This window comes from Elephas maximus, chromosome X (assembly GCF_024166365.1).
Source record: "Elephas maximus indicus isolate mEleMax1 chromosome X, mEleMax1 primary haplotype, whole genome shotgun sequence".
Lineage (NCBI taxonomy): Eukaryota > Metazoa > Chordata > Mammalia > Proboscidea > Elephantidae > Elephas > Elephas maximus.
Genome location: NC_064846.1, coordinates 137469389 through 137491805, shown reverse-complemented (window position 1 = coordinate 137491805; position 22417 = coordinate 137469389). Strand labels below are relative to the sequence as shown.

Here is a 22417-nt window from a genome sequence, read left to right as displayed (position 1 = left end):
TCCAAATTCAGGGCATCAGCTCCAGGGGAAGGCTTTCTCTCTCTGTCGATCCTCTCATCAATCTTTCCCCAGAATAAGAGCTTCTCCATGAAGGGACCCCAGGTCCAAAGGATGCACTCTGCTCCTGGCACTGCTTTCTTGGTGGTATGAGATCCCCCACTCTCAGCTTGCTTCTCTTTCCTTTTATCTCTTGAAAGATAAAAGCTGGTGCAGGCCACACCCCCAGGAAACTCCTTTTACCGTTGGATCAGGGATGTGACCTTAGTAAGGGTATTACAATCCCACCCTAATCCTCTTTAACATAAAATTACAATCACAAAATGGGGGACGGACGACCACACAATACTGGGAATCATGACCCAGCCAAATTGATACACACATTTTTGGGGGACATAATTCAATGCATGACAGTGACTCTATAGGACAGAGTAGAACTGCCCCATGCAGTTTCCAAGGAGCACCTGGTGGATTCAAACTGCCAACCTCTTGGTTAGCAGCCGTAGCTCTTAACCACTACGGCACCAGGGTTTCCCTATAAATCTAAGGCCTAACATAATGCCTGGGACATAGTAGGTACACAGTAATGTGAGTTGAATGAACATATGATTCCAGTAATATATATGATAACCTTGCAAGAAAGGGCACACTGTCTTGGATCCACCGCTACAACAACAGAAAAGATATCGAGAAATCGAAAGAGAGAGAGAGAGAGGAAAAAAAAAAGAAAGAAATTCTGGAGGGTGTAGGATTCATCACAGGTAAGAATTTTGGTCTAAGTACCTAGCAGCTTAAAACAAAAAGGTAGCAAAGCACTTCGTTGGCATTGAACTTGCAGAAAGAATGGGGAATGCAGAGTAGACTTTGGAAAAAGAGAACAAATAAAGTTGGAAAAGAAACAGACCTTAGAGAATTAGAGAGCAGAGCTAGAGAAATTTGAGGGGGATATTGTTCAGGAAAGCACAGATAAGGAAGAAAAGTAAAGGAAAATAGATATGGAAAGTATAGAAGTAGGGCTGGGACACAGGAGTAGGAAGGTCCTGAATGGCAATAATTTGAGCTTGCAGTAAGGATTTATTTTCCACTTTGTGTCAGGCGGTGTTCTGGGCTATTGGACATTGAAATGAATAACTCATGGTCCCTATCCGTTGTGGGGAACTTCTAAGAAAACAATGAGATGATGAGAAGAGAAATGAAGAGAAGAGGTGTGTGTGTGTGGGAGGGGATTGTCCATCTTTCAGAATAGGCTGACACGTTCCATTCTTTACCAGAGTTGTAGGACATGTAGCAGCTAAAATGCTGTCCTTGTGCTGGGAAAGTGTCCTTGCCCTCCCCATTCTTGATTCTTTCTCTCTGAACTCTACAGCCCCCCATTCTAACTCCTTTAGGGTATTCAGAGTAATTCAAGGCAAAGTGTGACTCTTACTCTACATGCTTTTCTTCCCCAGTGCTATGATGGAGGCAGGACTGTGGTCTCATCGACCTTCCCCCCACCCCCAGCAGAACAAGATGACCTCGACCAGTGAAATGCTACACCCCAAAGCACAATTACCAAGCCATGTTTGCTGGAGATGTTGCTTCTTCTATAAGTCCTGGCACCCTAGGGTGCCTTGCCTGTCCCAAGGAAGCACTACCACCCAGCCCAAATTGGATAGGGCCTGGCTGCTCTTCCTATCGCTGAGCCAGAATAGGAGTGTGCCCCCTGGCATCAGAGCGCCATCATCCCCACTACACTTTTCCAGGACCCTGGAGGATCTGAGAGAGGGCTCCCAGCCTCTTCCGCGAGGAGGCGTCGCTGCACGGGCTGTCAGAATCAAGTGAGGAAGCTGTTACTGGTGGCGGGTGGGGGCTCCTAGGAGGCGGGAATAATTTGTGCATTAGCTGTGGGGGCGGTAGGGGGGTGCCGGCATTGGGGCATTGGCACCAGCTGTGGGGGAGTCTGGGCATTGCCATATCCAGCTGGCAGGTAGAAAGTGTGTCAGACGGGCACCCCAAAGGCAGCGGGTCCTGGGGTGGCAGGAAAGGGGAGACCGACGACAGAGGCACGCGTCCTACGGTAGCGGGCGTTTGTCTGGAAGGGCCGGCTGGGCTGGCTGGGTGGGCTCTGGCGCCGCCGCCTGGGGGCGTCAGGCCGCGAGCCCTGTAGCTAGGGGCCGCTGGACACTGCCTCCTGGAGCTCTGCCCAGGCACCTGCCGGGGGCGGGGAGACAGGGGCGCACGGCGCCGAGAGGCAGGAGCGGAGCGCAGCGCAGCGCATGAGTCACTCCGCTCCCCCGGGTTAGGAGCAGGACTTTGCCTCCTGCCTGGGGTCTGTATTTCATCTCTGGCTTCCAGCGACTCACCCCTGCAGACTGCCCCCTGCCCGGTGCTGAACCAGCCGTCTTTCCTGCTAGGTGAGGACCAGGTAAGTTTCTCATCTCTTGATGCCTGCAAGGTGGCTACCGGGGTCGGGAAGAAGGGTCTCCCGCCTCCCAACTGAGTCTCTGTCTGCCTTTGCTTCCTCCCTCTGGTTCTCTCCATTGGAGAAAGTTAGATTTTAAAACGCAGCAGGGAATATCAAATCCATGGTCAGACCCCGGACAAACCAAACTCTGGGGCGAGATTCTTAATTTCCAGGGTACCTTCAAATGTCCGGATGCGGCGTTTATAGGGCTAGAAATGTTTGTTTGATTTGTTTCCTGTATTTCCCTCCTCCCCCACTTTCTTCCTGGGTGATTCCTGGAGGTGGGGACAGGAGAGCTAGAGGGCTGAGCTGGGATCCTTTGCCAGGGCGGTTTCCTCTTTCTCGGTGAGGAAGCAGATGTTTTACTGTAGCCTGCCTGAGTTTGGATCTTGGAACAACCCTCCGCAGCCCAGGACGTGCCAGAGCTGTAAGGTAACTGCAGTTATTGCATATCTATCTCGTCACCATTTACTGAATCAAAACATTCCGGAGGCAAGTTAATGGGAATGTCACGATAATGTTGAAACAATTCATTCAAGGATGCTATTGAATATTTTATTTTTCATGTACTGTACTCCAGAAAATTTTAGAAGACTGCTGGTCTTATTTTCTCTGTTTTCAGAGATGCTTCAAAACCTGTTATTTCCCTTGCAAGAAAATCAGTAAGGACCAGTTCTGTCTCTTTGAAGAATTCAACAATGTGAAGCTACATGTTAGTTTTCCTTTTCCTCTGCTAGAATGTGTGTGTGTGGGGGGGGGGGTGCTTTCACTAACTGCTTTCTAGAAAAACTAATGCCGAGGGGGTGTTTCCCCTCTTTCTCTACAAAAAAAAAAAAAAAAAATTAAATAGGTACTAATTATTGCCGTCGGTTTTTTTTTTTTTTTTTTTTTGCTTAAAAGCAATTACTGCCCTCATTTTTGCTTAAGAGTAGCAGAGGCGAGAACCTCCTGAAATGTGTGCATTTGTGGCTCATGTTGACACTGATTGCTTTATTGGCAATATTTGGTTTAATGAAATGTGAACAGGTGGTCGTAATTCACATCACACAATTGTTCAGCTCTAGGCAAACATCCCTGCTGATACAGAAGGAAAGTCTCCACAACTGCCACTGAAACCTTTGTCCTGTTTTGTGGGAGGGAGAAAGATGGGGGCTTATGTGTGTGATAATTTAAGGATGTTAAATAATCACTTTTGTAGGGTACATTAATTTTTAGAGTCTGCAGGTAGAACTTACATATATTATATAGTTTCCACTATATTAAGTGTGGGTCAGACCCTCTTGTTCTTGGAAGAGGATAAACACTAAATAGTTGTCATTTGAGTAGACTGAGTTTGGCAATGTCACAACTTCACAGGGACATGGAAAAAATGAAAATGAAAAAGATTTAGCCAGCAAAAACTGATTAGTGGTTTGGCACCTATGCTCTGGGACGCTGGTTTACAGAATCTGAGAGGCTTTCATTTGGATCCTAGGAGTCTAGAAGGCAACTTAACCTGAGGGACAAGACAAACATATGGAGAGGCAGTTGGTACTGACAATTTAGGTCAACAGATTTTCTTTGGGAGCCTTATCTATATCTGTGCTGTGGGAGATGAAGTACTGTCTTAGTCATGTAGTGCTGCTATAACAGAAATACCACAAGTGGATGGCTTTAACAAAGAGAAATTTCTTCTCTCACAATTTAGTAGGCTAGAAGTCCAAATTCAGGGTGCCAGTTCCAGGGGAAGGCTTTCTCTGTCCATCGGCTCTGGGGGGAGGTCCTTGTCATCAGTCTTCCCCAGTTGAGGAGCTTCTCAGCACAGGGACCCCAGGCCCAAAGTACATACTATTCTCCTGGCTCTTGTTTCTTGGTGGTATGAGGTCCCCAAGTCTCTCTACTTGCTTCTCTCTTTTATATCTCAAAAGAGATTGATTTATGACACAACCAAATCTTGTAGATTGAATCCTGCCTCATTAACGTAACTGTCGCTAATCCCACATCATTAACATTATAGACGTAGTATTTACAACACATAAGAAAATCACATCAGGTGACAAAATGGTGAACAATCATACAATACTGGGAGTCATGGACTAGCCAAGTTGACATATTTTGGGGGAACACAATTCAATCCATGACAAGTACAAAATAATAATAATAATGCTGTTCAAGACTCAGTCCCTGGCACCAAAAAACGTAAAAAGTTCGTGCATGAAAAGAAGGAAGTGGATGTTACTCCTAGCTTTGATTCTTGACTCTTCCCCAGTGAGAGTCATCAAATAACATTTACAGAGGAGGCCTAGTTTGAGGATATTGATACGGGAGATTTGCTAAGCAAGTACCAAGAGATGGAAATTTAAAAATTGAAGCACCCTGTGCTTAGATTTCTCACCAGTCAAAAGAGGTGAACTATCAATGGCTCTCAAACCTTGTTGCACATTAAAATCACTTGGAGACCTTTTGAAAATCCAGTTTCATGGGCTGATCCTCAGACCACTTATATTAGAACTGCTGGAAAAGGAGCCAGATATCAGTATTTTTAAAAATATGCAGCCAAGTTTGGGAACCGGTGGACTAGGGCAGTGCTTCTCAACTTTGAATATGCATACAAGTCACTTGAGGATCTTGTTCAATTGCAGGTGCTGGTTCAGTAAGTCTGGGTGGAGCCTGAGAGTTTGTATTTCTAACAAGTTCCCAGGTGATGCTGATGCTTTGGTCTGGAGGACACACTTTGAGTAGCATGATTCTGTCTAGATCAGTGGTTCTCAAACTTTAGCATGCATCGGAATCACCTGAAGGGCTTGCTAAACTGCAGATTGCTGGGCCCCTCCCCCAGAGTTTTAGATTCAGTGGATTAGGGTGGAATCCGAGAATTTGCATTTCTAATAAGTTCCCAGGTGATGCTGTTGCTGCTGGTCCAGGCACCAAACATCTCTGACATTTTGAGACTTTATGGTATTAGATGTGTCTAGTTCATTATATAAGGAGCCCTGGTGGCACAGTGTTTAAGTGCTTGACTGCTAATAGAAAGGTTGGCATGTTGAACCCTCCAGCTGCTCCTTGGGAGAACGATGTGATAGTCTGCTTCAGTCAAGACTACAGCCTTGGAAACCCTATGAGGCAGTGCTACTCTGTCCTATAGGATTGCTATGAGTCAGATTCGACTCAATGGCACCAGGTAGTTTATTATATACATCCATCATTGCACGTGAATTTTGTCTGTGATATTTGTTATCCTTGTCGTTGACAGTATTACACTTTTTCCCTTTGCCAAACGCAGTTACTTTTTCTGCTCATAGGACAAGGGTTAAAGGAATGGGAAAAAATGCTGCATTGGGGTGTCTTTTAATCTCTTACATAAATAGAAGTGAATGACAACAGAGAGTAAATGTTTGTCAGCCCATTTGTCTATATTCATATTTCTCCTCCAATCATATAGCTAATATACAGCTTGTTCTTATACCAGCTCAAAGATGATATTGAGATTGGTTACCTGCCTCTCACATGTAATTTTCTGAAGGATTAACTATTCCAAAGATTGTATAATCTCAAGAGGCATTGCAAATTTCTCAAACACATTAATTTTAAATTACTTTCAATTTAATCACATTATTGTTGCTACTTGAGACCAACCATCAGCTATTTCAGATAGTATCCCCTCTCCCTAAAGTAATTGGAGGTGAGGAAAATATGGCCACTTGCTCTTTGAATAAAGGGTAAATCAGTAAAATTCACATTCCATGAATGTCATTAACCACCTATGGGAGTAAAAACAAAAGACTTCTGTAAGTGTTGAGACCAAATGGTTTAGACACATCCAAAATTCAAGTCAGTGACCTGGTTATAATCTCAAGAACGTAGGTGTTGAATATGATTGTATTCTAGAAAGTAAAATTGATCAACAATAATAATAGACACATTTTTGGTGACTGTGGTGTGCTGCTAGTCACTGTCTCTATAAAATCTCATTTAACCCTTATAACAAACTTACGATGCATTAGTTATGTGTGTCAGTTTTCTGTTGTCATAATGATGCTGTATAACAAATAACCACGAAACTATCAGTGGCATATGACAATAATCATTTATTGCTCATATGTATGGGTTCAGCTAGGGGTTGGCTAGACTGCTTTGCTGCCCTTGGCTGAGCTTGCTCTCGTGGCAATAGCAGAGGTGCAAGAGAACAAGCAGAAACATAAAGGCCCCTTGAGGCCTAGACTCAGAACTGGCATGTCATCCTGCTCACCATATTCTTTCAGCCAAAGTAAGTCATATGGTTAAGCCCAGAGTCTGGGGGCGGGGAGGGCGTCCTTTCCAAGTTACATGGCAAAAAGTCTGGATGAGGAGGAATGAATAGGGACCATTTTGGGTAATCTATCACAAAGGAGGAAACTCTGGTGGCGTTGTGGTTAAATCCTACGGCTGCTAACCAGAGGGTTGGCAGTTCGAATCCACCAGGCACTCCTTGGAAACTCTATGGGGCAGTTCTACTCTGTCCTATAGGGTCGCTATGAGTCGGAATCGACTTGACAGCACTGGGTTTGTTTCGGTTTGGTATCACAGAGGAAAAAAGAAAGTTCAGAAACATTAAATAACTTACTCAATTCACATTAGTTATAAGTAGTGAAGGCAAGATTCAAAGGGCACTGTATGAACAGAAGGGAGATCCCAAGCCCAGTAGAAAAAAAATTATCTTTGTGTATTAAGTCATAGTTTTATACACGGACATACACACACTTATTATATTTTTCTATTTGTTCAATTCAAAGCATTTTATGTTATTTTTAATTGTCATTAATGTTGTGTATTATGTCTCTATATGAAACAACTAAAATATTTCCATTTGAAAATCAACAATGTACTCAACTTGTAATCCAATAAAGGTTTTAAACAAAGATATAACCTGGTTTCTTGCTGCCCCATTGACTCTGGGGCTGTTATCAAAAGAAAGGGTCTCTCTGAAGTATTCCCCTCTCTTATAGCTTTTCCAGAGTCATTCTGGGTCCATAGGGCCTCTATTCAGAATGGATTTGCTCATGCCATTAAGTGTTTTGAGTTTGGCCTAAAGGCCCTCCCAATAGTCCACATTCCTGGTGAGTTTTGCCAGCAATTGGTAGTACCACTCCCAGCACTACCCAGGTCAAGGGGTTGTCTGAGCACCTGGCCCACCAGATAAGACAAGCTCAGTTGTGGAGATGGATAGATATAACAGGCTGTCAGTGCCTGAAGCCATTAGGCATCATTTGAATTGTATAATGAATTATGTTTCTTCTGATTTCATGCTCAGCAGTCAGCCGTATGGTTACCCATGTTCATTGCCTTCAGGGAGAGAATAACCTGGTCAGGCTGTCTGGTCCGCCTGACAGTTATATTTCCCGTCGTAAATTACGAAGTCACCACTCTGGCTTTAAACACTTATGAGTGTTGTGGGTGTGAGTCAGCACTGAACACCCTTAAGCCTGATAAATGCAGGGACACTGATAAGAGCAATATTCTGAGATTGTACTGTTCAGTGTCAGGCCCTGATGATGATTCACCAAAGTGAATTAATACCAGCTAACACTGTTAAAGGAATGTTTAATAAATTGCACAATGGTTAAGCACTTGGCTGCTAACTGAAAGATTGGCAGTTCAAACCCACAGGAGAAAGACCTGGCAATCTGCTCCATAAAGATTATAGCCTAGGAAACCCTATGGGGCAGTTCTACTTTTTCATATAGGATTGCTGAGTCAGAATCGACTCCATAGCACCCAACAACAACAACATTTATTAAGCACTTACTACATGCCAGGCCCTGGGTAGTTTTATTTACATTATCTCATTTATTCCTCATAACAACTTTATGAGATAGATACTGTTAGTTCAGTTTTACAAATAAGAAGACTGAGTGTAGATTAAAATCTTGTCCCAAATCAAGTGGCTACTGTGGCAGAGATTTCTAGTTGTCACCCAATATTCATTCTCACCTTTTCCCTTAGTGACAGAACACCAGTTTTATTCCAGGTGGCAATGCATCTGATGAACAGTCTCTATTACCCAGCAGCTCTTTCACCAAGGTGTGTTCCTATAACTCATTTCTGCTATTGAGATTCAATTGTGTTGTATGGAACTTGTAGAAATGCTGCATAAAGAGAGTTGACTCAGCCAGGGAGGAGGGCCATTTTATCCTCCCCTGCTTCCTCTTGCTGCTAGCATGGAATGCAGACATGATGCCTGGAGTCGTCTTTGACTATGGGGTGATCTCCTGGTTGTAAGCCAACATTGAAGATGTTGGAACAGAAGGGTATGATTTGGACCTCTACTGATATCATACAGCTGTTGTGCCAACTGTACTCCAGAGATCTTTGCCTGCTGCCTGAAAAACTGGAGTTTTCTTAGCAGAGAAGAAAGGTAGGGATGGCAATTGGGTAGGCAGTTGACAGTGTTTACACACTATTTGCCAAGCCTCTTAATATTTGAACTGTGATAGATATAAGTGTTTGAGTTCTGTCTTTGCCACTTACTGGCTGTGTGTATTGGACACTTTTGTGCCCCACTGCGCACCCTCTCAGCCTACCTTTTAGTCAGCCATTGATCTGGTAACCAGCTACATGTGGTTATAACCGAACAGCACCAGCCTTAGCCCACTATGAATATCTGACTTTCCACCCCAGGGCTTGTCTGATGTCTCAACTTGGAAATCTGTTGGAACCCCCAGGCACTGACACTGTTGTATTCTGAAGTTCTTGGCCAGATAATTCTGAAGTGCATTTTACATGATGCCCAAAGCATCTAAGCAGGATTTTGCTTCAGTTAGCTATAGTTATGGCAAACATACCCCTGTATTGTTTTTCTTTCTTTCCCTGCTACCTCTCCCCAATTACTCACTTTTGTTTCCTGGAATCACTTTGCAAAATAAACTACCTACCCCCAACCCCTAGTCTCAGGCTCTGCTTTCCAGGGAGAACTCAGGCTAAGACATTGTGTAACTCTGAATTAAGCTATCCTGATAAAATTTTGGCACTTGGTAACACACTTCTGCCCCTTATATGAAGAAGCAGTGTACTATTATTGGCATACAAAGATGACAATACATTATGAAATCTGACAATACCAAGTACTGGCATGGACATAGATCAACAGGAACTCATGTACCTTGGTGATGGGTGGGAGTGTAAATTGGTAAAATAATTTTGGAAAAAGACTTGCACTGTATCTTGTGAAGTTTAATATCCGCATACCCCATGATTCAACAGTTTTATTCCTAGGTATACCCCGTAGAGAAACTCTTCTGCGAGTGCACCAGGAATTGTCCTTAGGAATGTCCACAGCAACACGGTTTGTAATGCATAAAGACTGGAATAACCTAACTGTTCATTAATGGAAAATAGATATGTAAATAAATTTGATACTTATTATTATTTCACAATAGAATGAAAAATACATTTAACCACTGCTATATACAACAACAGAAGCCCTGGTGGTGTAGTGGTTAAGAGCTATGGCTGCCAACCAAAAGGCCAGCAGTTTAAATCTACCAGGTGCTCCTTGGAAACTCTATGGGGCACTTTGACCCTGTCCTATAGGGTCGCTATGAGTCGGAATCAACTCGACTGCAACGGGCTTTTTTTTTTTTTTTTTTGGTATATGGAACAACATGGATGCATATTAGAAGCAAACTCTTGAGTAAAAAGCCAAGTCACTGAAGACTTCATTCAGTTGGTTATAATTTTCATAAAGTTCAAAAAAAAAAAAAAACAATACTAGACAAGACATTGTTAAGAATCGTGCACATGTGATCAATTATAAAACAAGATAAACCTCAAGTTCAGGCTAGTGCTTTCCTCTGATGGGGACACAAGGATGGCATAAAGCAGGGACATACAGTGGATATACTGGCATTGTTAACGCTCTAGGTCTTGAATGGAGTGATGGGGTCATTGAGGCTCATTTATCATTTTGCTTTATAATTTATATAAATGTGATATAGATTCTCTTGTATATGTCAGATGTTATAAAATATCCTTTTAAAAAATACAAAACCACCAACAACAAAGATGTTGAACTAACAAAGCAAGCCCTTGGTGAAAGCCTACTCACTAACTATCACTCTGAACTAATGGTTCTCAGAATCTGTGTGCTTCATCATGTAATGTATTTTTTTCCCATTGTGTTCTCAAGTATATTTAATCAACTAGACCAGCAGGGCACAAGACTCAGTTTTCCTTATGGTCCTTAAGGGTTATGTACACTCTAGTATATTTAGAAAAGAGCAGTATGTTGTGCCCTCTCTGCTCCTGCGTCCATTTGCCTGTGGTTTCTGTAGGTTCTCAGGCTCCCCACTGCTGTGCGCTGTGCACCATCTACCTGCCATATTGCTTCTGGCCTCAGCACAGCACTTGTGAGTTACAATCCTCTCACGTGCTATGCTGTGTTTATATGCGTGTATTTTAAGGTTTTTTTTTTTTTTGAGGTGGCATAAAAGTAGGGGATGGGGAAACTGTTGAGGTGACATTTCCCTTTATGGTTTCTAACCTATTCCTTGCTTTCCTTGACAATTCCACCTCATAAAGTTGTACCAGATTTTAAACTCTAGGCCAGGACTTATAAGTTTTCTAAAATTTGTGTGCCATGAACCCTTTGGTGAAGACTATGGCCTCCTTGTCAGAATAGTGGCTTAATTGCATAAAATAAAACACAGGATTAAAAAGAAAACATATTGAAATATAGCTAAGAAAATATCTAAAAATACATTTGTGATAGAGTAATATTTGTGTTTCTTTATTAGCTTATTAAATGACAAGATCTAGTAGTGGGTCTAATGAATGGCCATGCAAATTTTATAGTGATGAGCGTAGAGGATATTTCAAATATTTGTAATATGATATGAAAAATATCTGTGATTTCTATTGGTGACAAAGTCACAAGTGCTATTAATACTATTGTGATTTATTGCCTACATTCATATTTGAAGGAAATACTAAATTTCAGTTAAAGATTAGTCAAAATAAAGATGAATTTTAACCTGTTAAGTTCATGTACCCTCTGAAATCTATCCATGTACCCATGGGGATCCATGGACTCCAAGTTGAAAACGTTGCTCTGAGCAAAATAAAGTAAATTACAACATATGAAGGCAATAATTTTAAACTGGTTACCAAATATTATTTAACCCATAGTCCACAAGGAAAACACTTAAATCTAACCCTTTATGAGGAGACAGGGGATTCATGGGTACATCCCAGTTCCTGCTCTTACCTCACAGATCTTCTCTTTGAGAGGACCACACTCTTCAACACTCTGCAGGCAAGTCCCCATACTTCCTTTAAGAAACTCTGTCCCCTTATCAGAGGAGTTGGTCTTACCCTTGGATTCATCAGTCTCCCTTCTTCACTATATTTTCCCAACTAGGGATCATTCTCTTTCAGCATAACTTCCTAATGGCTTCCACACATCAGTAAGGGTAGGCTTTGGCTCCCTAAGTCTCATCTCCTCCAAGGCCTTGCCACTGGGGTAAGTTGTAGTGAGCAGAGCCCAAGTACTCTGCTTAACTCTCCAGTAAAAAACATTTATTCCCAGAGACAGCACAGTCTTAAAACATAAGAGGAAACAAGAAGCATTTTCCTGACTGTTCCATAAGTTAAAAGGTTGCTCAAGTGTATAGTTAAGCTAGTACTGTACAATTATTATGCAGATCAGGGATAGTTCTTTATTCATCCCACAGCCCCTTTCAAATGGGCTCATTACTGAGTCATAGACCTTTTAATGACTGTTCTCTGAGCAACACAAACACCTGGCTCCAGTTTGCTATTTCTGCTTCTATGAGCCTGATTAGATGTTTAGATAAAGTGTTATCCGTGTCCCTCACAATACCTACTGATTAACAGATTCATTGATTAGTTTATTATTTTAATTATTCTTCAAGAATTAGTAATGAAGTTTTAATGAACTTTATATTTCAGAGCAGTTTTAGATTTACAGAAAAATTATGAAGCTAGTGCAGACAGTTCTCATAAACCCCGCAACTCAGTCCCCCTACTATGAACATCTTATATCAGTGTGGTACATTTGTTACAATAAATAAACCAATTTTGATACAATATCATTAGCTAGGAAACCCTGGTGGCGTAGTGGTTAAGTGCTACGGCTGCTAACCAAAGGGTCGGCAGTTTGAATCCGCCAGGCACTCCTTGGAAACTCTATGGGGCAGTTCTGCTCTGTCCTATAGGGTCGCTATGAGTTGGAATCTACTCGACGGCACTGGGTTTGGTTTTTTTTTTATCATTAGCTAAACTCCATACTTCATTCAGATTTTCTTAGTTTTTACCTAAGGCCCTTTTCTGTTTCAGGATCCATATAGGGCACCAAATTACATTTTGTTGTCATGTCTCCTTAGGCTCCTCTTGGGTGTGACGGTTTCTCAGACTTTCCTTGTTTTTTGATGACGTTGACAGTTTTGAGGAGTACGGATCAGGTAGTTTGTAGAATGTCCCTCATGTGGGATCGTCTGATAATTTTCTCATGATTAGATTGAGGTTATGGGTTTGGGGGAAGAAGATCACAGAGGTAGAGTTCCATTTTCATCACGTTATATCAAGGGTACATACTATCACTGTTGATATTAACCTTGATCACCTGATTGAAGTAGTCTTTGTCAGATTTCTCTACTATAAAGTCTCCCCCCACCCCTTTCCATACTGTGTTCTTTGGAAGGAGGTCACTATGCACAGCCCGCACTTACGGGTGGGGAGTTATGCTCCACCTCCTTGAGGGCAGAGTATTTAAATAAATTATTTGTAATTCTTCTGCAGGGAAGCTTTGTCTATTCTCTTCCACTTATTTATTTTTTCAGTCATTTATTTATATCAATGTGAACTCATAAAATAATCCCAACCTTTCCATTTTCCAACTAATTTTTAACTGAAAGAATTCAGCCATAAAAGAGCGTACAGTGAAAATTGGAACTAGTTGTGTCTTTCTACAGGGGCAACTTGTTAACTCTTACTGAGGTTTTTCCAGAAATTTTCAACATAAATATTAACATATACCTATCGTTCTGCTTCCTTATACTCTAAGGAAGGGGGCTAGGAGGGGGACAGCAGGACAATGAAAAGGAAATAAAAATGGGGAGGGCAGGAGCTGATTTAAGATGATCAGGTTAGTTATAGAATTCTTAACTCCATCACTATATTTGCATGGCAAACAATTCATGTTTCCAAGACTTTTTCTGGTGGAGTTTTGCCACATCTGTGAGTTCCAACCTCTGACTATTAAGCAGTATGGCTGTATCAGTCAAGTTACTCCTCTGCCTAATATAAGCAGAAGGGTTTATTAGAAGACCTTGGGGGTGGTGGTGTTTATGGCCCCATTTCTTATCTCCCCATCCATGACTTTTAGACATGTGAATTTGTAGTTCCTTACTAACCAAGGAGAATATTTCTATGTTCCTTAATCTGAGGTTAACCATATGATCTGCTTTGGCCAATGAGATGTTAGTAGGTATGAGGTATGTAGACGCTTGCAAAAGCATTTGCACATTTCTTCTTCTGCTCTTGTTTCTCTGTTATCTCCAAGAGAACATGGCAGGGCTATCCTGATGGAAGATGAGAGACATGTGGTTCAGAGCCAAGTCACTCCAGTTGTCCCAGTTAAAGCTATCCTAGATTGGCTGACAGCCAACTAAGCCCTAGACATGTGGGTGAGCCCAGCCATGATCAGCTGCCTGGCTGAATTGTACCTGACCACAGATACATGGGTAAGCTCAGCCAAAATCAGCCCAGCCCAGCCCATCTGAACATGCAGATTCATGAGCTAAATAAATGCTTGTATTTTTTCATGTCAGTGAAATTCTGTGGTTATTATGCAGTGTTATTGTGGTGATGCATAACTGATTCAGGTAGTTTACACAATCACTGGGAGGGCCAAAGAAGCCAATCTGGATGCTAGTCAGCCAAGAGAAATGCCAACCACACCATGGAACTTTTCTAGCAGAAACCTCAATTTTACTGCCTTATTGTACTTACCACCTGTTATGCTAGGGAATAGATATTAGTTCTGCACCAGTGTTCTCCAGAGAAACCAAATGTCTCCAACTGGCTACTCGCAAGAATTGCAGATCTCCCTCAAATAGCTCACGTCCTCACTCCTGTCTTCCTGTGACTACATCTGACTGGTAGAACCTAAGTCACACCTAGAACCTTAGCTGCAAGGGAGTCTGGAAAATATGGTTTTTAGCTTTCTAGCCTCTGCAGTACAAGAAGGCCTGCTAGAAGGGGTTTGAAATTAGTGAGTTGAGTCACTCTCCAGTATCTCTATGCCTCCATAGAGGCATAGAGAAAATAATCCAACTTCTTGACCCCCTAATTGTCTACCATTTCTACATAGGGACAGTCCAGGCATTGACATTCCCAGGACCTGCAATCCCAAGAGGAGAAGTCCTGGACCCTTTGAATGTTCCACACCAGGCTTGCCACAGCAATATGAGCTCTGGGAAAGAAGTCTGGGTCTGATATTGATGATTGAGACTATTTCCTGGTTTTTCCTCCCTTGATATCTGGCAGAGTGAGTAGCAGGTGAATAATACCAGCTGGAACAACGCTTTATTTTAGTTACATTGGAAACTGTAAACAAGGAGTTTGACCCCATTTCACTTTCTCTGTAGATGAGTGAAAAGCCACAGCAAGGGAACATAGAGAAGTATATCACATGCCCCCATACCTTATCTGGGGAGGATGTAAAGGAAGAAACAAATCCCTATCTCTGTCTATCCCTTCCACACATACGCCAATTCCTTTGGCTCAAGCATTCTAAATACCTTGAGGGTAATGACATTGGGATGATCAGTTGGGTAGAAATTATGTAAGGTCATCCTTGCTGTCCAACCCCACCCCCACCACAAACTAGAATGGTGCTCTCCAGAGTCTGGTATGGGTGACATGATATTATTGAATGATAGAAGACATTTCTACCAAATAAAAAGGCTTTGGGTGTAGACGTACTTGTTTGCAAAGTACCAGTTGTGAGATTGACCACATGGAACCTTTTTTTGCTCTCTGTCTCTCTCTTTTTTTCTTCTGAAGATATGGTTCCAATAAATATTTGCTGAAACATTTTGGTGACCTTTTGTGTTTTAATTTAATAGGCAAAACCATGATGTTGCCAACATTACAAACACTGAAAAAGATTGTGTTTGTACCATATTTTCAGGGATGATTTTTAGGATGTCTAGGTGAAAAATTAAATATTCGATTGTATAGCCAATATCTGGATCTTTGACTGGTTACCAGTAAAAGTTAGAGCAAACTCATTGTAGTATAATAAAACTCTTCAGAAGAGCATATGGTCTATGAACATTCCCAACAGTGGCAACATGACCAGAACATTTATTTGATGGATGATAAAATGTTCTGATATTGCCAAGATGCTATTCTGCCCCATATGGCTTTGTACATATGTGGATTGAAGGAAAATCCAAATAGTGAATAATAATCCACTCAGCTAACCAGGAGTTTGTGGTAGCTGTTAATTTTTGTTGTTGTTTTTTTCTGAAGTGGTTTTCCTTGAATGTTACAAAAATATCTGTCTGTGAAAAGGCCTGAAACTTATGTTTATCAAGGTGCTAGTCTTGAATCAAGACTTAGGTCATGAAAGGACTACCTCCACTGATTGGCCCCCACCTGCCCCCCTCACTATGTCTCCTACTACTGATCTCCCTGTAGAATCTTCTCCCCCAGCCAACTGGTATATTCGTTGGCCCCTGATGATATCATATACATTCATGCCTTTGCCTGTACCCTTTTCCTTGCCTTGAAGACCCCCTGACCTTCTCTAGACATCTACAATCTACCATTTAAGGCCTGGGCTGGCCTACACCAAGGTCAAGCTTAGCTATAAAGTCAAATTCTCCTAGTCTCCTCAGCCTTTACCTACTGCTTCCTCCTCTGTACTTGTGACAAATCTATGCCTTTAGCATCTAGGCTAGCCCAAGGATGTCTACTCCCAGCTAAAACTTTAGCCTCTAGAGGATACAAATGGAGTGGCTCCTAATTCTGTGTAGCTCCAACCCCTACATCAGTGGCATACAGATTCAGCCCATGCTCAGTTGATGGGCTATGATGCCTGGAACTCCCACCAGGCTTGAGATAACATCAGGGAATTACAATGCAGAAAGGATAAACTAAACTGAGTATCAGATATGTTGTCCATTTAGTCCTATGTCCCTGTAACTTTGCAATGAGGCCTATTCTCTTCATTCTCTTTACCTCTTGGCCTGCAGACATGTTGCTGGTTAGGCCTGCCTATCTCCCCCTCTTAGGAATCATCTTTTTCATATTCTCAATCCTTTCTTTCCCTCCATGCCAGGGAAAGAAAAAGTTCTTTAAAATCATTATGAGCTTTGCTGAATGGATCCTGGGCATAATGAAAACAGTGTTCTACATTATTCTACAGAATATATAGCCCTTTGGCCTAAAGGATCTGCTCATGGATTCTCCCACTGGTTCAGGCCTGGATGTGTAGAAATCTCTCATTTCCTTGGCTACAAATGTTCCTCAAAGTACTGTCTCCAAGAAGGAAGGAAGCACTTTTTGGCTTCTACTCTGAAGAGCAATAATGGTTACAGGTTCAAACATGGTATTTTTTTTGTCCCCTATTTTTAGTATGATGGGTAAATAGGGTGACTATGACTGTGGAATCTGGAAAAAAAATGGTAAACTTAAAATATAAACATTCTGAAAATTCTCAAAACACTCAAGGTCTAACTCCACTTGTAAAACAACCCTTTGGAATAGCCTCAAAAGTTCATATAGTTCATGTGCTCAGCAGTAGGTGGAGCTCCATGTGTTTTAAAAAAAAAAAAAACCACTACCACCAACAACCCCCACACATCTGTCAATTTGTCATACTGTAGGGGCTTGCGTGTTGCTGTGATAACTATTCCGATGAAAGATGATACAACTGAATGTGGAAATTATCAAACAATGTCATTAATACCACATGCAGGTAAAATTTTGCTGAAGATCATTCAAAAGTAGTTGCAGCAGTACATAGATAGGGAACTGCCAGAAATTCAAGCCCAATTCAGAAGAGGATGTGGAACAAGGGATATGATTGCTGATGTCAAATGGATCATGGCTGAAAGCAGAGAATACTGGAAAGATGTTTGTTTACCTGTGTTTTATTGACTAGGCAAAGGCATTCAACTATGTGGATCATAACAAATTATGGATAACATTGTGAAGAGTGGGAATTCCAGAACACTTAATTGTGCTCATGAGGAACCTGTTCATAGACCAAGAGTCAGTCATTCAAACAGGACAAGGGGATAATGCTTGGTTTAAAGTCAAGAAAGCTATGCGTCAGGGCTGTATCCTTTCACCTTACTTATTCAATCTGTACGCTGAGCAAATAATCCCAGAAGCTGAACTATATGAAGAATGGGGCATCAGGATTAGAAGAAGACTAATTAACAACCTGAGATATGCAGATGACACAGCCTTGCTTGGTGAAATTGAAGAGGACTTGAAGCACTTACTGATGAAGATCAAAGACCATAGCCTTCAGTATGGATTGCACCTCAACATAAAGAGAACAAAATCCTGACAACTAGACCAAAGACCAACATCATGATAAATGGAGAAAAGATTGAAGTTGTCAAGTATTTCATTTTACTTGGATCCGCAATCAATACCCATGGAAGCAGCAGTCAAGAAATCAAATGACACATTGCATTAGACAAATCTGCTGCAAAAGATCTCTTTAAAGTGTTAAAAAAGCAAACTAAGGTTTGCCTGACTCAGGCCATGGTGTTTTCAATTTCCTCATATGCATGTGAAATCTGGACAATGAATAAGGAAGACTAAAGAAGAATTCGCACCTTTGAATTATGGTATTGCTGAAGAATATTGAATATACCATGGACTGCCAAAAGAACGAATAAATCTGTCTTGGAAGTAGTACAGCCAGAATGCTCCTTAGAAGTGAGGATGGTGAGACTTTGTCTCACGTTTTTACTTTGGACACGTTACCAGGAGGGATCAGTCCTTGTAAAAGGACGATATGTTTGGTAAAGTAGAAAAAAAAAAAAAAAAGAGGAAGACTCCCCAGTGAGATGAACTGACACAGTGGCTGTAAGAATGGGTTCAAGCATAACAATGATCATGAGGATGGCACAGGACCGGGCAGTGTTTTGTTCTGTTGTACGTGGGGTTGCTATGAGTTAGAAGCAAATTAACGGCAACACCACCAGCAAAAAACAAGACTTTGCTTCAAAGATCACTTTAAGCCTTCTTAGTCAATGCTATGAATGTCGCTTGCAAATCCCATGTCCAATCTTAATTTACCTACTTCTGATTTAACTCATTATTAATTACTCTGGTAGAAGCAGGTGACATTCTTAGTTGACATAAGAATTTTCTCTGGTGTGTTATTTGAAGAATATCAGTGTTAGTGTTATCTGAAGAGAAACTTAATGTTTAGCGACTTAATTCTAAGCTTCTGGATTTATTTAATTCAGTCGACTTTTTAGACATGTATTTCATAGGTTCCTGCTGAGGATCAGACACTATCAGGCACTAAAGATGACTCAGACACAGATCCCACTTCCAAAAAGCTGACCTCCTTTCTTGGGGAGAAATGACATGAATATAAATAAATATAAATTAGAGAGTTTTAAGTGCCCTAGGAAAAGTCTAGATAAAAAGTGCATTTACATAATTTGATATGCAAGGTCAGTATACTTCTTGCTTGTTACTCTCTAGGTGCTACCTAGGGCACCTGACTTCAGCTGCACGTCTTTGGGTATTGAGTCTTGGGTTCAAATCCTACCTCTAACACTTAACAACCACATGGCCTTGGCTTCGTCACTTACATTCACTGAACTTCAGCATCCCCGTTTATAGGATGAGGTTGATAATACCTCAGACAGTGATGGTGAAGATTAAATGAGATAATACACATAGTATATAAAGTCTTTGACATGTAATAGGCACATAAGTGTCCTTCCCTTGTCCTGTTGCTCCATAAACTGACCAAATAAATGGAAGTATGGTAATATGTGAATGAATACTTATTACACAGCCCATAGAAGAAGTAGGAAGTCACATCTTCCAATCTGAGAGTATAAAATCTTCATGATATACTTGAAGCTTACTTTATCATGAAGCCTTCCATGACTGACATATATAAAATAGCAACATAGCACCCCCAACCTCTTTCCTAGTTTATTTTTCCCTAGCACACATCATCATCTGAAATACTACATATTTACTTGTTTGCGTACTGGGTGTTCCCCACCCCCCACTAGAATGTATGTTCCACAAGAGCAGGGGCGTTGTCGATTTAGTTCACTGCTGTATCCCCAAGCCCTTTAGAACAGCGTTTAACACACAGTAGGTGTTCAATAGGAAACTCTGTTGGCATAATGGTTAAGAGTTCGGGTGCTAACCAAAAAGCCAGCAGTTGGGATCCACCAGGCACTCTTTGGAAACCCTATGGGGCAGTTCAATAGCCGTTTGTTAAGTGAATGATTGTAGATATTAAGACCAATTTAAATCCAAAAAATTGAGTTTTTTTTTTTCCTGTTGGCTTTTGTGATAACAGAAAACCATGTGGTGAGTGAATTGGTAGTCACTGGCACGTTGGATACTGAAGTTGTACAACTGTATCATATTTATCAGTAATGGTCATCTCTTAGCTTTTTTATTTTTAATTTTTCTCATGTGTTTTTTGCCTGTCTCCAGAATCAATACCTCTCTGTCTCTTACCCTTATTGGTTTCTATCAACTCTGGTAATTTCTTTCCTGCGAGGGGTATTTCTAATTTCACATTTTTAATGTCCAGATCTTTGTTTTTCTCTCTGACTCAATGGTTTTTGTGTAATAGCTGCTCTGTCACATTTTCACCAGTAGGTGCCAGGATCTGATATGACATATAGAGACAGACCTACCACTTGTGGAGGATTCTTTTTCTGGAATATGTTTTGTCTCTTGTAGAGAATTCAGAATGAGCAGGGCATTCTCTCTGCTCTCAGGAAGACTGTGTTGAATCTTACTTACCCACAAAAATGATGGCATGATTGGAGGTGTTATATTTTTGAACAAAAGACTCTGACACCATTTCTTTTCACAGACATAAATGCAAATTCTTTATGGAATTCCTTCTAGTGGATATGTCAACACACTATAAAGCTTTCAACCAGTTGCTGTCAAGTTGACTGTGACTCAAGGCAACCCCATATGTGTCAGGGTAGAACTGTGCTCCATAGGGCTTCCGATGACAGATTTTTCAGAACTAGACTGCCAGGCCTTTCTTCTGTGGTGCTTCTGTGTGAACTCGAATCTTCAACCTTTCAGTTAGCAGCTGAGAGCTTTAACCATTTGCACCACCCAGGGAAAAAAAATTTAAAGCATATTTAAATCAACCTAAAAGGTAATTGTGCCTTTCCATTCCTCAGCTCTCCAAGGAACTCTCCCATGTATTTGAGCCACTCATCAACAAATCCATAATCCTGGTTCCCAGTTTGCATCTTAGTTTTAGAGGGTTTTGTTCAAGGCTCTTTGGTTTAAGGGGGAACGGTTTACTGTAAGATGACCTTATTCGAATCAGGATACTTTTGAGAGTGAAAGAGGCTGCTATTAATAATTATGCCAGTATGATAGGCATAAGCTGGAACTGTTCCAGGAAAACTGGGATGTATAGTCACCCTAGTTGGAGGGAAAATGTGAAAGTAAACTTTTCCAATGACGGCAGCATTTGCCCAGGAGGTATCAAATCTAAACGTTGTGTTTCACCACAAGTGGTTCTAATCTGTTAGAGCCAAAGGACATGAGCTTTGAGTCACCCCAGATATTAGGTCCTTATTTGACCTAACTGAAGACTCTCCTTATCAATGAACAGTGGGACCTGTTTTAACCTACTGTATTTAGACCTAACAACTCATTCTGTCCTATCTAAAGTGCTAGTTTTCAATTAAATCCTTAATTAGCACAAATCACTAGCTCTTAGAAACTATTAATTTTAACACTTGGTGAAGTACTCCATGAATTCCTTCACAAGCATGTGTTCCATGCCTGGCATGGATTTTTTTTTAACCTGGTGCTCTTTGTTTTATTATCTGATAGTCATATGAGAAGAGTTAAACCCTTCAGTTCTTCTCTTTTGCCTTTCTTTGATGAGACCCAGACCCAAATGACTGTAACAGGGACTCACATAACTCAATCTCAAGATTATTAACTATTCAGCTTTATTTCCTCACATCCTAAAAGCTCCCAAGGGATGACAAGAAGAGAAAAATGCATACTAATATGAAAGACAGTGGGAATGTTCCCTTGATCCAACTCTTCCAAAGATAACTAGTCACCTGTCTTGCTAGAACTAGCCATTATAAGAGATCAAAGCAGGTACACAAAGGCATCCCATGTCCTACACCTGTACAACTAGGAATAATTTACCTCTATATGGAAAAAAAAATTTTTTTTATATGGAAGTGATTGTGAACCACATAACTAACTACATTCTACTAAACCCAGATTAAAGACCCCATTTAACTTCCACCTTAGTTGGATACCAGAAATGCCTGCCACCACTCCAAAGCCACTCCACACAACGGAGAAGCTAGAGTGGAAAGAGACAGCATCTTTACCAAGTGCAATTAAACTATCTCAGTTTTGCACGTTTAAAAAAACTGATGACCATATGAACGTATTTAGGGCTTCTCCTCCTAGTGGGCCTTTGCAAATGAGGAGCCTTGTAGCTTAAACGTCTTTAAACCAGTTGCCGTGGTTGAGTTGATTCTGACTTGTGGCAACCCTATGTGTGTCAGAGTAGAACTGTGCTCTGTTGGGTTTTGAATGGCTGATTTTTGGAAGTAGTTTGCCAGGCTTTTCTTCCAAGGCACCTCTGGGTGGACTCAAACCATCAACCTTTTGGTTAGCAGCTGAATGCATTAACTGTTTTCACTACCCAGGGACTTCTAAGCATCTTCAGTGTCACACTAAAACTGCTTTGTTCTATACCTC

At 41.2% G+C, this 22417-nt stretch overlaps 1 protein-coding gene across 2 annotated transcripts in view; it reads left to right on the top strand.

Moving 5' to 3' along the window:
* Nucleotides 1-2139: 2139 nt before the first annotated feature.
* The window catches only part of SYTL5 (synaptotagmin like 5), a 640677-nt gene continuing 620399 nt past the window's right edge, over nucleotides 2140-22417 (top strand). The window contains exon 1 of one of the 2 annotated variants that reach the window (XM_049873446.1): nucleotides 2140-2401. The gene's annotated coding sequence lies outside the window, so the exon portion shown is untranslated. Of the gene's footprint in view, nucleotides 2402-2755; nucleotides 2873-22417 lie in introns of those variants that run through there. The other variant, XM_049873447.1, reaches the window with a different exon arrangement.